Source organism: Mustelus asterias, chromosome 16 (assembly GCF_964213995.1).
Source record: "Mustelus asterias chromosome 16, sMusAst1.hap1.1, whole genome shotgun sequence".
Classification (NCBI taxonomy): domain Eukaryota; kingdom Metazoa; phylum Chordata; class Chondrichthyes; order Carcharhiniformes; family Triakidae; genus Mustelus; species Mustelus asterias.
In genome coordinates, this window is record NC_135816.1 from 8053808 (window position 1) to 8071293 (window position 17486).

Below are 17486 nucleotides of genomic sequence, written 5' to 3' on the forward strand. Positions count from 1 at the left end.
CATTCACACCTTTTTGTCCCTGTTCATTTAGGCGCACTAAAGTTTTGCTTTGCCAAATGGGTGTCGCAGCTTCCTGGAATAATGTATTAGGGTAACTGTCCCCTTCCCTGATGCATTGTTATGAAACTCCACTGATGTTTTGTCTGAGAGTGTTCCAACCTGAAACACTGGTTTTGTATGATGTTTGCTTTTCTTTTGGATTTGCGCAAGAAATGTTGCGGAAACAGTGAGAACTTAGACCATTCTTACAGTCAACAAATAAGTACAAGTATCTACTATGTAGAGAAATGACGATTAAAAACATGGCAAAGAACTATCTTATATTTTGGCAAAAAAACATTAAGTACTTTATTCCTCAAAACATGAAAGCATTTGTTTCCCCTGTGCCTAAACTCTGCTAAGACCCATGCCTCCCAAACAACAACGAAGAACTAATTGGTCAAATCCAGCCAGTGATTACCATACTGTAGAGCTTGAGTGATCAGTATTTGAGAAGGGCCTTCGGTTCAGCTGAGAATTTGATCTTTTGCACCAACTAGCTTGCTTTTAGCACGTCATCTTTTGTTTTCTGAAGATGGCTGCCTCTTTCTTTCTTACTGCTGCTTCTTCAACACATTATCTGTCTAAAATACTTCATGGCTGACAGCACTCTGACTACTAAATGTATCAATTGCAAAGTACACCCTGTTCCTTATTCTTTACTCTCTCTTAGGTGCTGTCCAGACATGATTTACAAAATGCATGGCAGTTTGATTTTGCTTGTGTCAACAAGATCCATTTTAAAGCATCCTACCATTTCAAACACACCCTCTCTAAAAGAAAATGAAGTGTCTTAATGTTGAAATTTCGACTTTATACGAGAATCTGTGTAAAATGCTTAGTAGGCTTCAACAGCACAATAAACTCCAATAAAGTTACATACATTCTCTACTCTCTACTCTTGAGAGAGCATGTGCTATCAATTTCTTTTGTCTCTGAGGCCACCTAGTTCGCTGTCAAGTGAATTATTTTTGACACAAAGTGTCTTCAATGCTTCTGTTAACAGATCAATCTTGTCAGCAGTTATTAGTAATTCTGCCTCCAGGTACTCTTACTCGTTTTGACTTTCCCTGACGTTTCTTGAACAATTTCAAGTTCCTCCTGAAGGAAGGATTTCTCATCCCTAAACTTTTGAGCTTTTCATTGAAGAATGCAGTCCCTTGCCAGTACAGTGTTATTTCTTGTTCAAGCTCCACTATTGTGAATCATTTTCGTGGCTCTCCAACTCGTAGTGCAACTTCAGTTGTCAAAGCTTCTTGGACATCAAAGGTTTTGCTTGTTCCACAGCCTGAATCTCTCCAGCCGTGGAATCCCAAGATTGCATGTCTGAAGACAATGACTCATTTACTTGGAATTTATAGATTTCAGACTGATGAAATGGCACTTTGGCCTGTCGCTCTTCTTGGAAAAATGTAACTGTTAAATTCCATCAGTAAATGTTCTATCTCATTCTGAGCTTTATCAAACTTTGACTTAAACTCTTCTTGGTTTGCTTCAGTGATTTACTTTTCTCTATGAGCTGATATACTGAACTGATCATTTATTCCTGTGGTTATGTTTTGCAGCAGAAATGGTTTTCAACTTGCTGTTGTTTCTTTCAATCTCCTTCTGTATGTGTGCTACTTTAGCTGGATTAAACTGTTATGGATGTTGTTTGATTGGAATAACATCTCCGACATTTCCATCATGCAGTTTTCTTCGTTCTCCCTAATTTGTCTCCATAAATAGCTTTGTGTTACTGCAGTAATTATTTCAGCTCCATCCAATTCTTGCATGAAAGATAAGTTAACTCGGTATCTACTTGTCCAGGACTTCCATATTACCTAACTGAATTTGAGGGAAGTCACTGTCAGTATTTAACTCCTCATTTTCTTCTTCCTGTTTTATAACTACTAAGACCTCACTTTTGTCCTCATTTTCTCTCTCCCAATACTTTTTAATCATGTTGTTGTGATATACTCTTTGCAGCTTTCATTTGGCTGGTGGGTAAATCAAATAATTCACTGAGCTTTTTTTGAACTTGATATGACCCCTAAATCTGACTTTCAGTGGTTCTTCTGATACTGGTAAGAAGGGAATTGCTTTCACCCTTCCGACAAAACTTCTAATCTGTGCTTTTCTATCAGCTATTGTTTTCATTCCTTGCTGGGCAGTCGGTGTTTATTTGTCAGCTCACACACCGCATTTAGTCATACTCTGAAAGTTGAAACATAGTCTACAAGTGCAGCTTCTAACTGGTGATTTATCAGTTTTTCCTGAGTTAATTTGAGTTGCCCTCTAATTATATGCCTATAGACTAGTTCAAAAAGATTAAATCTAGTAGATCCATTTGGTGCATTGAAGATTGCAAAAAATAAAAATGGATTTATTTTTCCCATTTTGACCATATGCTTTCATCATGGGTTTTCAGAGTTTGGGGCAAGTGTGACAAGTTTTACAGAAATTAACCACATCTCTGTGTAATCCAAGCCAGGAGAAATGTTTTAGTATTTTAGCTTTGGTTTTGCTTATCCCCACAATGGTATCTCATGAGCTATACTAAGAATCTATTTTTTATATTGAAGAGATAGTACAATCCGATGTTCTTCTGCTCACGTGTTTTTTGTGCTCATGTGTGTTGGTCTCCACTTTCTCATCAGAACTCTATCCTTGACATGAGAACATTGAGGAATGCATGGTGCTTCCAGTATTGAAGAGTGTTTGATACATTTGGTGTAATTTGGAATCATTTTGTTGCAGCTTTATCAATCAGTTTGAAGTAAACATGTCTGTTTCTTTATCTTGACATGGTCATCACCACTACCTGTGATCCTGCCAAATCATTGCCCAAAATAAATTGAGCTCATGCAATAGGTAATTTTTCTACCAATCCTGCAGATATTTGTCCCATCTTGAAACTGCTCCTTAAATTGATCTTGACTGGAAGAATTTTCTTCATTTCCCCATGAATACTTGTGATCAGAACTTATTATTTTAGCATCCTTCGGGAAACAAATACCCTTATCCCATAACATAAGGAATTGACTTGCCCCAGTATCTCTCAGAATGTTAATGTCCTTTCCCATTCTATCCTGTCCACATTGAAAAGCCTTTCTGACATACACAACATCTGCCACCTGTTGGCCACTTCTCCCCTGCACGATTTGTGCACACATGTTCATCTCCACTGGGGGCACACTCATTCTATGCATAAATCCTACCCGCTGTTCTTGTTCTCCATTCTCTGATTTTGTCTTTCCCTTTTCAAGATTGATAACTCCAATAAGCTTTCCCTGTAATAAGTAGCATTCTGCTTTCGTGTAGACCAGTTTATAGCAATGGTAACATCTAACACTCCTGGTTTCCTTCAGAAGGGGCAAAACTTTAGTGCTATATTTTCCCTGTGGTGGAGAAATCTCTTTGTGAATTTCGGCCACTCCGGCCCTTCCTTGACTATCTTTTATCGCAGCTTCCCATTTTCTATCTTTTGCTGATTTAAAAGAATTACGGGAAATAAAGTTTGGTTTATGGACCAGTTGAATGGCAGAGCCAACTTGTGAGTGTTCAGTTTAATTGAAGTTGGACAAAAGGATACCTCTTGGACAAATAGACTCAACGAATACACTCAGCAAGTTGTTTAGCTTGTGCCATACCCTGAGAGACAGTTGAAGTACCAAACCTGGTGTAGCCAGGCAAGTGGAAACCATGAACAAAGAACAAAGAACAGCACAGCACAGGAAACAGGCCCTTCGGCCCTCCAAGCCTGTGCCGCTCCTTGGTCCAACTAGACCAATCGTTTGTATCCCTCCATTCCCAGGCTGCTCATGTGACTATCCAGGTAAGTCTTAAACGATGTCAGCGTGCCTGCCTCCACCACCCTACCCGGCAGCACATTCCAGGCCCCCACCACCCTCTGTGTAAAAAACGTCCCTCTGATGTCTGAGTTATACTTCACCCCTCTCAGCTTGAGCCCGTGACCCCTCGTGATCGTCACCTCCGACCTGGGAAAAAGCTTCCCACTGTTCACCCTATCTATACCCTTCATAATCTTGTATACCTCTATTAGATCTCCCCTCATTCTCCGTCTTTCCAAGGAGAACAACCCCAGTCTACCCAATCTCTCCTCATAGCTAAGACCCTCCATACCAGGCAACATCCTGGTAAACCTTCTCTGCACTCTCTCCAATGCCTCCACGTCCTTCTGGTAGTGCGGCGACCAGAACTGGACGCAGTACTCCAAATGTGGCCTAACCAGCGTTCTATACAGCTGCATCATCAGACTCCAGCTTTTATACTCTATACCCCGTCCTATAAAGGCAAGCATACCATATGCCTTCTTCACCACCTTCTCCACCTGTGTTGCCACCTTCAAGGATTTGTGGACTTGCACACCTAGGTCCCTCTGTGTTTCTATACTCCTGATGACTCTGCCATTTATTGTATAACTCCTCCCTACATTATTTCTTCCAAAATGCATCACTTTGCATTTATCCGGATTAAACTCCATCTGCCACCTCTCCGCCCAATTTTCCAGCCTATCTATATCCTGCTGTATTGCCCGACAATGCTCTTCGCTATCCGCAATTCCAGCCATCTTCGTGTCATCCGCAAACTTGCTGATTACACCAGTCACACCTTCTTCCAATTCATTTATATATATCACAAATCCCCATGGCATTCCTAGAGTGCAGAAAGTTGTGGCCCATCGAATCTGCACCAAATCTCCTACAGAGCATCTTACCCCCACCCTGTAACACTGCACATTTACCTTGGCAAATCCACCTAACTTTGACATCTTAGGACACTAAGGGACAATTTTGCATGGTCAATTCACCTAACCTGCACATCTTTAAACTGTGGGAGGAAATCGCAGGACCTGGAGAAAATCCATTCAGCCACAGGGAATGCATATAGATTTCAGAAAGACAGTCACCCAGACCTGGAATTGAACCCAGGGAACAGCTAGTTGTAGGAAAATCCACATCAGAGCAACAAACAGGAAATAGAGAAAGAGTACAAAGCCAAAATATTCCTCTAAAAGTAAAAGGTGGGACAAAAATTGCAGAGAACACTGGCTGTCAGGGAATATATGGGAATGAATGAGGAAAAGTAGTAGGCCTTTGGCAGACACTAGGGCTCAGAAGAGTGGATGCACTAGAAGAGCATGGAAAATGCTGGGATACTTAAAAAAGGAAATTATGAGAGTGAAGTTGGTGCATTAAAGGAAAAAATAAAGGAAAATCCCAAGGTGTTTTGTAATTATATTCAGGACAAAAGAGTAACCAGGAAAAGAGTACGCCCGTTAATGACCGAAGTAATAATCTGTGTGTGTAGCTAAAAGACATAGGTGAGATATTAAATGAGCATTTTGCATCTGTGTTCACTATGGGGAAGGACAATACAGGTACAGAAAGCAGTGAGAGGGGCTGTGGTAAAATTGATCAAATTAACATTGAGAGGCAGCAGCTTTAGCGGGCTTAAAAGTGGATAAATCCTCAGACCGAGATGAGATCTATTCTCAACTGCTGTGTGAGGCAGGGGAGGAGATTGCAGTGGCTCTAAGGCTAACTTTCAAACTCTCTCTGGCCACAGGAGACATAGTAAGAAGTTTAACAACACCAGGTTAAAGTCCAACAGGTTTATTTGGTAGCAAAAGCCAGGCTTTTTGCTACCAAATAAACCTGTTGGACTTTAACCTGGTGTTGTTAAACTTCTTACTGTGTTTATCCCAGTCCAACGCCGGCATCTCTACAGACAGGAGACATGCCAGAGGGCTGGAGGACAGCTGATGGCTGATGTTGCACCATTATTCAAGAAGGGAAATATGGAAAAAACAGGCATGTGAGTCTAAAATCAGTAGTAGGGAAACCATTGGAAACATTTCTGAGGGACAGAAATAATATCCACTTCGGGAGGAACAGATGAACCAAGAATAGTCTGTGAGGTTGGTCGGGGGAGATCATGTCTAAGAAATTTGATTCAATTTTTCAAGGAGCTTGTTAGCTGTGTAGATGAGGGCAGTACAGTTGATGAAATCGACATGGAGTTCAATAAGGCGTTTGACAAGGTCCCACATGGGAGACTAATCAAGAAGGAAAGAACCCATGGGGTTCAGGTCAAATTGGCAAATTGAGTCCAAAATTGGCTTCGAGACAGGAGGCAGAGGATGATGGTTAAAGGTTGGTTTTGTGACCGGAAACCTGTGTCCAGTGATGTCCTGCAGAGATCCGTGCTGGATGCTTTGCTGATTTTAGTGTACATTCATGACCTAGATGTGAACATGGTGGCTATGATGAGTAAATGTGCAGATGACACAAAAATTGGCATTGTGGTAAAAAGCGAGGATAAAACCCTGGATTACAGCAGGATAACGATGGCTGGTTAGAAGAGCAAAACAGTGACAAATGAAGTTAACATGAAAATGTGAGGTGATGCAATTTACGAGGACTAACAAGACAAGGGAGTACACAATGAATGGTAGGATGCTAGAAGGTACTGAGTGTTATATATGTGGGGCTGTTGTGATGATGTGCTATCACTTTAAAGAGATCGTCGCGTGCATAGTTCATGATATCATGAGCTGCTTCATGGGCTTTTGCCTCGTCCAGACCAAACCTTTGGAGAGTCAACAGTCGACCAATGAACCTGCATTGTTGCTTTCACCCAACCCCATGTGCTATCACTTCATTTTTTTAACTCCAACTCGTGAAATATATAAGAAAGAATGCGGGTGATGAGGAGTGGATAAAATTCTTTCTGACCAAGAGAAGGAAAAGGAATCAGAGCTGCACTTACCAACTGGAAACTTTGATACTGTTGACATTGGGACAGAATCAGGTCAGCCGATTGCACTTGGCATCTGACTGCTCAGGTCGTTGGATCAAAAAACAGAAGCAGGTCCAGACCGAAAATTAAAACTGGCACCCCAAGGATTTCATGCTGCAGAGCTCACCAGCTTCCGTTAGATTGAGGTGTTGAGTTTCCGTGAACCAGGAGAGAAATTTTGTGCAACACAATAAGTCTCAGAAAAGCTGTTACAGGTTGGCTCACATTACAATTTGCAAAATGAGCTTAGCCTTTGAGATTGCAGGAAGCTGCTGGAGGTTTTAGTTCCCCTGTAAAATGGTGGAAACATTTGGCACCATTGGACAATTCGAGGAAAATCCAAAAATTTGAAGCCCTATGCGTAAAGATTTCATTATCATATCCGAGTAAACAATATTCCTGAGGTGCTTTTCTCTGCATCCTCAACAGTTATTTTTTAAATTTGCTCTGGAGTCTGGTCCAGCCTGAGAAACACGATACCAAAACAGATGAGGAATTAAGCATGATACTGGAGGATCATTATTCAGCCAAATAATTAATCATTGCAGAGCGTTTCAAATTCCAGAAGAGAAACCAGCTGGAAGAAGAAAATATAGCACAATTTTTGCTACCCTAAAGCACTTTGTGCAGCATTGTGAATTTGGTGATGATACAATCAGAGACCAGCTGCTTTATGGACTCAGCAATGAAGCTAAATAGTGGAGATAGCTCACAGGATGAAATTTGGGTCTGCAAACAGCTTTACGCTTTGGAGATTTCTCTTTCAATGCAACTTGCTGCTAAGAAGGCTGCTCCGCTCAGAGCAGGCACGACAATCCATTAAATAACTGTCACAAAGAGAATGTCTACCTTCTGGATATAGATAGATTCGAGACTTGGGCACAGAAATGGCAGATGGAGTTTAATCCAGCTAGATGCGAGGTGAGATATTTTGGAGGATCAAATTAAGGTGTGAATTATACTGTAAATGGCAGAAACATTAGGAACATTAACATACAGAGCAATCTGGGGATGCAGGTCCCCAGTTCCCTCAAAATTCTCGAAACGTGGGTCCCTGCAGTATATTAGCTCAAACTGTCCCTATCTCCTATAGAGTACGAACTGAAGATGAAGTAGTGTGGAGATGACATGCTGATCAGTTGTTAGCTACATGCATCAATGTACCAGTATCCCGCATGCCAGAACTGCCTCTGGATGAACCTGTGTCCATACCATTGGATACTGTGACTTTGGGTCAATTAGCAGAAACCAACATTGCTGAAGAATCCTTGCTGCAACTCGTCTTCCTTCTGCAAAAGCGACTGTTTGCTTTGCAAGTTAGAAATATCCTCCAAAGAACCAAAGATTAATTCTAAGGTTATGAACAATCAAATCCCTGAAGTGCACAGGCAAACAGTGTGGAATAGACAGCCACCAGATCGTCTTTCCTATTACCTATTATTACTGTACAATGATGCATTACCTTCCCTTGTATATCCATTTTGATGACTATGTAAAGTACTCTGGTTATTTGTTGTTATGGGACCTCAGAAGTATAGGGAGGGATGTGATATATTTGGGGCTGTTGTGCTGATATAGAATCCCTACAGTGCACAAGAAGGCCATTCAGCCCATCGAGTCTGCACCAACCACAATCCTACCAAGCCCCGAACCCCATAACCCCAGATACCTACCCTGCTAGCCCCCCTGACATTAAGTGGCAATTTAACATGGCCAACCAACCTAACCCTCACATCTTTGGACTGTGGGAGGAAACCGGAGCACCTGGAGGAAACCCACGCAGACACAGGAGAATATGCAGACTCCACACGGACGGTGACCCAAGCTGGGAATCGAACACAGACGGTGACCCAAGCTGGGTCCTTGACGGTGACCCAAGCTGGGTCCTTGGAGCTGTGAGGCAGCAGTGCTAACCATGGTGCCACCATGCCACCCCTATGTTGTGCTATGACTTTAAAAGTCTGGTCATGTGTATATTTTGTGATGTCCTCAGCTGCCTCGCAGTCTTTTGCCTAGTCTAGGTCAAGCCTTTGTTGAGTCAAGAGCTTATCAATAAACCTGTGTTGTTGTTTTCACCCAGTCTCACGAGCTATCACTTCACTTTTTTTTATCCAACTTGTGCAGAATATAAACACAGAGCACCAGAGAGACACTGGGTTGTAAGTCCAAAGATCTCTGAAGGCAGCAAGATACCAAGATAAGGTGGTTAAGAAAGCATATGTGATACTTGCCTTTATATGACAGAACAGTATAAAACGCTTCTTAGGCCACATTTGGATTGTGTGCATTTCAGGTCGCCACACTATAGGAATGTTACTGGACTAGAGAGGGAGCAGAGGAGATTCACCAGGATGTTGCCTGGGCTGAAATGTTTCAGCTATAAAGCAAGTCTGTAAGGGTGCAGTCGTTTAACTTGCATTCCTTAGAGCATAGGAGGCAGAGGAGATATCTAATTGAGGTGTACAAAAATATGAGGAACATAGGATAGAAAAGATTTACCTTTTCCCCTTGGTAGAAGGGTCTCCTGATAGAAATCATGGAAATTCTATGATTTCTATGAGAGGAGATATCTAATTGAGGTGTACAAAAATATGAGGAACATAGGATAGAAAAGATTTACCTTTTCCCCTTGGTAGAAGGGTCTCCTGATAGAAATCATGGAAATTCTATGATTTCTATGAGAGGAGATATCTAATTGAGGTGTACAAAAATATGAGGAACATAGGATAGAAAAGATTTACCTTTTCCCCTTGGTAGAAGGGTCATTAACCAGGGGGCATAGATTTAAGATAGATCTAAGGTAAGGGACAGGAGATTTTTCACCTAGAGAATGTTGGGAATCTGGAGCTCACTTCCTCAAAAGGTGTGAGAGGTAGGAACAACATTGAAGAAGCATTTAGATGAGTACTTGAAATGTCATAGCAAAGAAGACGACGGACCATGTGCTGGAAAATTGGATTAGAATAGCTGGAAGCCTGATGGCTTGAGCTGACACGAAGGACCAAATGGTCTCTTTCTGTGCTGTAAAACTTTTTATGACTCTTTGATAATAAGTTCGATGGTTCTCTTCTAACAATGGTTTGACCTTTCAAAAAATGACTTCCAATTGTAGTGTATTTGCTGGATCACGACTTGTGAGGGCACCCCATAGCTGTTTTTATACCTCTTGCATAAGCGTATGTCAGTAATCCTCCAAATGATGCTGTTCAGTTTGCTTCATACTCAGTGTAAAGGAATTAACATCCTTAAGGAGTTGTTTTCTATAAATGTGTTTAATTTGACTGAATTTATGCTTTAGCAACTGTTGTGCTGCCCGTGTAGAAGATTTTCCAGCTTAATTGCACAAGGGATCGAATCACTGTGAGAGGTTCAGAACACAAATTCAGTCAAAGCATGGTATACCACCTGTGGATGTAGTGGTTAACATAGAGTTGGCTGCCAGCTCTTAACCTTACTAGTTATAGCAATGAAGAGCTGCTAATGAATCATACATTGCCAACATTTAATTAAATAAGGGCAATCAGATGATTTTGATCCATATGATTGAAATTTAGGTGGCGCAGATGATCTTTATTCACTTAAGGCTTGACTATTTGTCATGAAGATACATAGTGCACTTTATCCTTATTTAAAATTGCATCAATTAAATACTTCCTATGATCAGTTCTTTACTAACTTACACAACATACTGTAAAATATATTTGGATGCATTTTGTCAACATAGGTAGCAGAGGAAAAGTAATTAATCTATTTTTTTGCTAACACATCAGATTACCATGTCACAAATATTTGATAGAACTCATTAACAATGTAAAGTAGGTGATTATCAAAATTGCTCCAATCTTTAATACCAACTAATGAAAACAATGTTACTGCATGTAAACCCCAAATATACCAACTATGGCATATGCTTAAAACATTGTCATTTGTATTAGCATAATAAACAGCATTTAGCAGAATTGTTATATTGTAACATAATTTCTATAGATGTTTTAATTGCAACTGTTTTGTGCTTGGTTGCTTTTCCACTTTCAGAGTTTTTTCTCCTCAGTTGCATTATTCACCACAAGTTAATAAGTTACGAAATTGAAACAATCTATTTTCAGACCAATGACAAGACCATAAATAATACCTAAAGCTAATTTTTCAATTAGCTGGACATAAACAATCCATAAAGTTTTTTTTTAAACTTTTTTTTTTCTTAAATGAAGTGCAGTTGCCACGTTGGACATTCATAATTAACTAAACAAAAAAGATGGTGACTTAATTCACAAATGAAAAACTACAACAGAAAAAAAAGTAAATCAATGCAGTTGAACAATCTTGGTGATTGGGCAAATAACTGTCTCACCTGACTGGGTACATTTCCATCCCATTCACGAAATTTAATGACTTGCGCATTGACATTGGACGTCGATAGATCGTTGTTTAAAGTTTTTGGTGCATGCCCATTCCATTCCATCCCACCGGGGTCAGCAGTACTGGTCAGGTCTTTGGCTTTTGCTGGGCTGTACGGTTTGAGGAAAGTAAAATCACTCTTGGCAGATTCAGGGGTCAAACATACTTTGTAGTAATAGGTCTGCGAGACAGGCCCACTTCCACCTATCTCTAAAAAGTCAGGTGGCACTTTCGGACTGGTCGTCACTTGGAGGCTTGTTTTAGGTGTTTTCAGAATATCTGCAGAATTCAAATTTTGAATACAACAACAGCTCCCGACGGCAGTATTGCAATCTTGGGCATTATTTCTGTACTGGCGGCATTTGATTGTAACAACGATAATTATGGCCACAATGAATAGAAATGAAATGGATCCCAATGTGATAATTATGTAAAACAATAAGGCAGAATTTTGCTCTGGATTCTCAGACAAATCGCTGATTTCAGGCAGGATTTCTGTAATGTTATCCATTATTAAAAATACAATGGTAACTGTGGCTGAAAGCGAAGTTTGCCCGCTATCTTTCACGAGGATGACCAGAGTTTGCTTAGGGACATCTCGGTCCCCGAAACGTCGGGTTGTCCTTATTTCTCCTGTGTAGAGAGCTACGTTGAACAGTGTTGGATCTGTTGCTTTCAGCAATTGATAGGACAGCCTTGCATTCTGCCCAGTGTCCGCATCTGTAGCAATGACTTTGATCACTAATTGCCCCGGATCCACAGATTGCGGCACCTTCTGAAGTGCAGCTGAACCGTTATTTGGCCGTGGTGACACAATGAAGGGAACGTTGTCGTTCTGATCCAGGATTATCACGTTTACTTTCGCAGTGCCACTGAGTGGTGGAAATCCAGCATCTTGAGCTTGGATTTGGATTTGAAAATCTTTTAGTTGTTCGTAATCGAAAGAGCGTAATGCGTAAACCTTGCCATTATCTGAATTGATAGAAACATAGGATCTGGAAGGTAGACCGTGGATCATACTGTCTAATATAGAATAGGACAGATAGGCATTCTGATTAGAATCAGGGTCTAATGCTGTCACGGAGCAAACGGTAGCACCAGGCGCATTGTTTTCTGTGATGTATACTGTGTAGGAAGGTTTCGAAAACCTTGGAGCGTTGTCATTCACATCTGAAACCTTTAAAAATATAGACTTGTTGGTGGAAAGAGAAGGATATCCCGAGTCAATGGCTTTGATTGTAATATTGTACTCTGATACCCTTTCACGGTCCAGAAGGTCCGTGGTCACCAGTGTGTAATGGTTCTTAAATGACGACTGGAGCTTAAATGGGACACCCTGGGAGATCTCACAGTTGATATGTCCATTCTTTTCAGAATCTTTGTCTGAAACACTGATGAGAGCAATGACTGTACCGATCATAGCGTCTTCCATAACTGGGCTTGACAATGAAGTCAGGATCACTTCAGGCGCATTATCATTCACGTCAATAATGTCCACGAGAACTTTGCAATGCACGGGTATTGCATATGGACCACCTTTGTCTTTGGCTTGAATATATATTTCGAACATATTCAACTCTTCGTGATCTATAACGCTTTTAACTCTAATCTCACCTGTATGGGTGTCCACATTAAACAGTTCGTGCACTCTCGGCGGAGTGTGACTACTGAAAGAATATACTATCTCACTGTTGGAGCCTTCATCTAAATCGCTGGCATTCAATTTTAATACCAATGTCCCTTTGGGCGCATTTTCTTTCAATGAAACTTTGTAAATTGTCTGTTCGAAGATAGGCAAGTTGTCATTGGCGTCTAAGACAGTGACAATGATCAGGGCAGTACCAGATCGCTGTGGAATCCCACCGTCAACGGCCGTTAGAACTAACTGATGGACCTGCTGTTGCTCTCTGTCTAACATTTTCTCCAACACTAGCTCTGCAAATTTGCTCCGATCGCTTCGCGTCTCCACATCCAAGATGAAATGGTCATTTGGACTTAGTCTGTAGGTGTGAATTGAGTTCGTGCCCACGTCTGGGTCGTAAGCGCTCTCGAGAGGGAAACGCATGCCTGGCAATGCCGATTCTATAATGTCCAAAGGGAAATCCTTCCTCAAGAAAGTTGGGGAGTTATCATTTATATCCAGAATCTCTACTTCAATACGGTATAGTTCGAGAGGATTTTCGATAACAACTTCAAGATGCAGAAAGCAAGTGAAAATCAGACCACAGAGCTGTTCCCTATCTATTTTTTCATTCACGAACAAAATCCCATTGCCCAAATTTACCTCCAAATACTGTGCCGAAGCACCAGAAACGATGCGCAGTCTTCTGGCGCTTAGCTCACTAACGTTTAAACCCAAATCATCAGCAACATTCGCAACAAAAGCTCCGTGCTTTAGTTCTTCCGGAATTGTATAGCGAATCTGTCCTGAAATCAAATCCATAAAACAGGACACCGCAATGAAGCATAACACTTGCCTTGTTTGCGTCCACGCTTTCTTTCCAGTCGTCATTTCGACGGCAATCGGGGTCTGTCTTCTGATTGCCATTAACAGATTTTGAAGGAAAATCGCCGCCAGAACTTATTGGTGAAGAACTTATTCCAGTGACGAGTCCATTATTGCTTGCGATCTTCAGATCTCTTATATGGTTTCAATAGAATATTTCTTCCAAGGGAAGTGCCCCGTTTTAAGGGAGCCTTGTTTCCATCTGCGCTCAGCGTGGACAGTAGAACTGTACTGATATCTGTAATTCCAATGTTGTACTTTAGATAGCACCGCGCGCAGTGCGTGTGTATGTGTAGGTGGCTTCTTTGTGTTCAGGGTCTGAAAGCTCTCCGCTCTCATTTCAGCACTCGGTGGCGGACAGCAACAGCGAAAAATGCAGCGCGGAACATTTGGCATTACCTACCGATACAGTATCTGTAAAAGCATGCATCAAGTTTCTGTCTTCTACTTCCAGTTTAAAAAAGCAACAAATTATTTCATGCTTTAATGTTCAAATCATCAGAACTACGAGCAGTGAAATATGACAGAACGTGTGACACTCTCATCCGCCCATGTTATTTAAATGCCGAATATTAGAATTCTTGTTTTCTATGCAAAATGCCCGCTGAGCATATTATATTGTCGGTGATGTGCATAGGAAAGCTGACAGACTATTGCTAATGACCTATTTTTCAACAGAAATCAGCGTATTTCAACAGAATGGAAATCAAGGTCTTCGAGGTAGACAATCAGATGATACGTACAATATGGGAAGAAAAATCGTAACTATTACATGTACAAACATTTCGCATATTCGGCACTATTCACATGTGCTTTACATTTGGAGTTAACTTATTAAACTCATTATTGTGCACTCGCGTGAAAACTTGCTTCCGGAGTTCCCAGTGAATGTCCAAACCTAATGAGCCATGAAAAAAATCTTCAATGGACCTTTGGCAGAAATCCCGAAGGGACCTGAATTACTTCTGCACTGATGTCTAGATAATAAGCAACGTAATTATTTTAAGGTATCATGGCTGGGTTATTTAGACGCGCAGATTAAAGTCACATTGACTGAAAGGTACGCACAGATCAGTTGTACTTTCAGATAGTGTATGTACCTATAAAACGAGAGATTTGAAGCACAGAAGGGATATAGCATGTTAGATAGGCGGTTGCAGTAATATGTAGGCCAAGTAGTCAGGAAGTAGGTTGTGAGAAGAAGGGATTGTAAAATCAGAGACAACCTCTCGCGTAATGATAGTCACGGCTGTGAAAACCAGCAAACCTTAACAATACACTATGAGTGATATAGGTATGTATAACATTTAAAACGTTCTCTTCGCCTCCCACGCCCCCAAAATATAATGCGTACAATTTTGAAATAAAAGATTTGGTTGGACTCAAGACTTGTCATGTCTGCAAGAAAACTTTCAGACAAAATTTAACCTAAATTGAATCGTGAGTATTAGTTGTGTGAAAAGAAACTTTGACATTCTTCAAAACACACGTCCTGTGTTAAGCAGTTGTTTTCAGGGACCAACAAATAATAATTGGATCCTTCTCTAATGTTCCAAGCCTTGCGTGAAATGGATACATGTTTCCTCAAGTAAATGCCCGGTTCCTTTCTACTGCTCGTGAACATAAAAGAAACCGTTTGTTAACAAATTGGAATGGAGTTTTAAATATGGTACAAAGAATCAACTTTTAAAAATTTGCAGAACCGTCTTCTCATCATCACAGTTCTCTGTTATTCAGTTTGTTTCAAGACATGAGGAAGTTGAATCCAGGCAAGTTTGCAAAACAATAAATATATTTTTGGCCTAAGCTAGCATCTGTTGAAACTCCTTAGCAGGAATCTGATGTTTAGAATAAAAACACCAAGTAACATTTGCAATACTGGTTCCCATGGAAACCAAACTACCCGGCCTTCTTATCTTTGGTGTCCTGAAGGTAATGGATAAGGAATGCAGGTGCTATCAGCGAAATTAGTTCGAAGTGGGGGTTGGGCAGGAGTGGGGGAGTCGGGGGGAGGGGGGTGGGGGAGGTAGGGAGAGGGCCGCGGAGAGTGGTAGTGCGGGCGGCGTGAATCATTAAGAGTGAAGAAGCGAGACGGGTTCTGAAGAAAGTCGGCAGACTTATCGCAAAGCTATCCAGGCACAGGTTCCCCACTAATTGAACGACACAAGCAGCTGAAGCTATGTCTCTTGGTGCTGCAATTGATCCAGAATGCCACTGGCAAGAACAATAATTCTCCTTGACACGAAGGGATTGGACACAATAGTTATATAAAATACAAACGGTTGCTCTGAGTGCAATGTATTGAAATGCAGGCTTGAATAAAAAGCATGAAATCCTTTTGAACTGGAACCTGAGCTGGCTTAAAGATGAGAACTTAGCCCTAAAGGTAAGGAATCTAAAATGTGTTTGGCTGAGCCAGGGGATTAGAGAAGAGCTAGGAGTTTTCCTCAGAGCTTGTAAAATATATCTTCTGAAAATGCCTGACAGGGATCTTAAATTATATGTGCAAAAGTAAGACTCATTTTCTTTTACAGCTCGCTCTTGAATTACATATAATCAATACAGTGTTTTGCTATCCAAGATATGGCTGTTTTTCTCTATCTCTCTCTGTAATGACCAGTGGAATCATTTAATTGAGGAAAGTCCCTTTTTGGTGACCAATTGAATGGGCCAAGGCATGTAAAAGTAGAAGTGTTAGATATTCCAGATTAGGAAGGGGAAACTCCAATTTATAAGCAAGTAGCCTTTTGGTGATTAACTTTGGAGAAGTTGTTCATCACCTTCCCCCACTTCCTTCTGCACCCCACTCCCCAGCTCCCAACCCTCACCCTCCTACAAGCTCCTCATAAGTCCACCACTGCCACATTTGAGTAGCCTCAAACCCTCAAAGTCAAGACTTGTGATTATACAATGGTTACTTCAAAAATGAATGAAGACGAGGACAATTGATGTTCACAAAACCATGACCGATTAAGATATCAACATATTCAGAGAAGAATAAGGGACAGTGTTGTTAATTCTGTGTGAAAGCACATCTATCCACCACCTCACATAAAGAAGATCGATTGCCTCAAAGTTACTGCAAGAAGTCTTACAACACCAGGTTAGCGGAAGTTACTGGTACTGGTTGTTTTTCATTGATTGTAATTTGCACAATATAGAAACAGTGAAACATACAAAATAGGAGCAGGAGGAGGCCATTTGGCCTTTCAAACCTGCACCGCCATTCATTACAATCATGGCTGAATATCTTACTCAATTACCTGATCCCACCTTCCTCCCATATCGTTTGATCTCCTTCGCCCCAAATGTTATATCCAACTGCTTCTTGAAAACATTCAATGTTTTGGCATCAATTACTTTCTGTGGTAGCAAATTCCATCAGCTGACCACTATCTGGGTGAAGAAATTTCTTCTCATCTCTGTCCTAAGCTGTCTACCTTGTATCTTCAGACTATGACCCCCAGTTCTGAACACCCCCATCATTGGGAACATCATCCTTGCTTCTACCCGGTCTATTCCTGTTGGGATTTTGTAGGTTTCTATGAAATCCCCACCATTCTTCTGAACTCCAGCAAATACAATCCTAACTGACTCAATCTCTCCTCATATATCAGTCCCGCCATCCCAGGAATCTGTCTGATATACCTTCTCTACACTCCCCCTAGAGCAAGGGCATCTTTCCTCCGATAAGGAGACTAAAACTGCACACAATATTCCAGGTGTGGCCTCACCAAGG

At 41.0% G+C, this 17486-nt stretch overlaps 1 pseudogene; it reads right to left on the reverse strand.

Moving 5' to 3' along the window:
* Nucleotides 1–1244: 1244 nt before the first annotated feature.
* LOC144505592 (protocadherin-10 pseudogene) lies at nucleotides 1245–13753 on the reverse strand (annotated as a pseudogene).
* Nucleotides 13754–17486: the final 3733 nt, after the last annotated feature.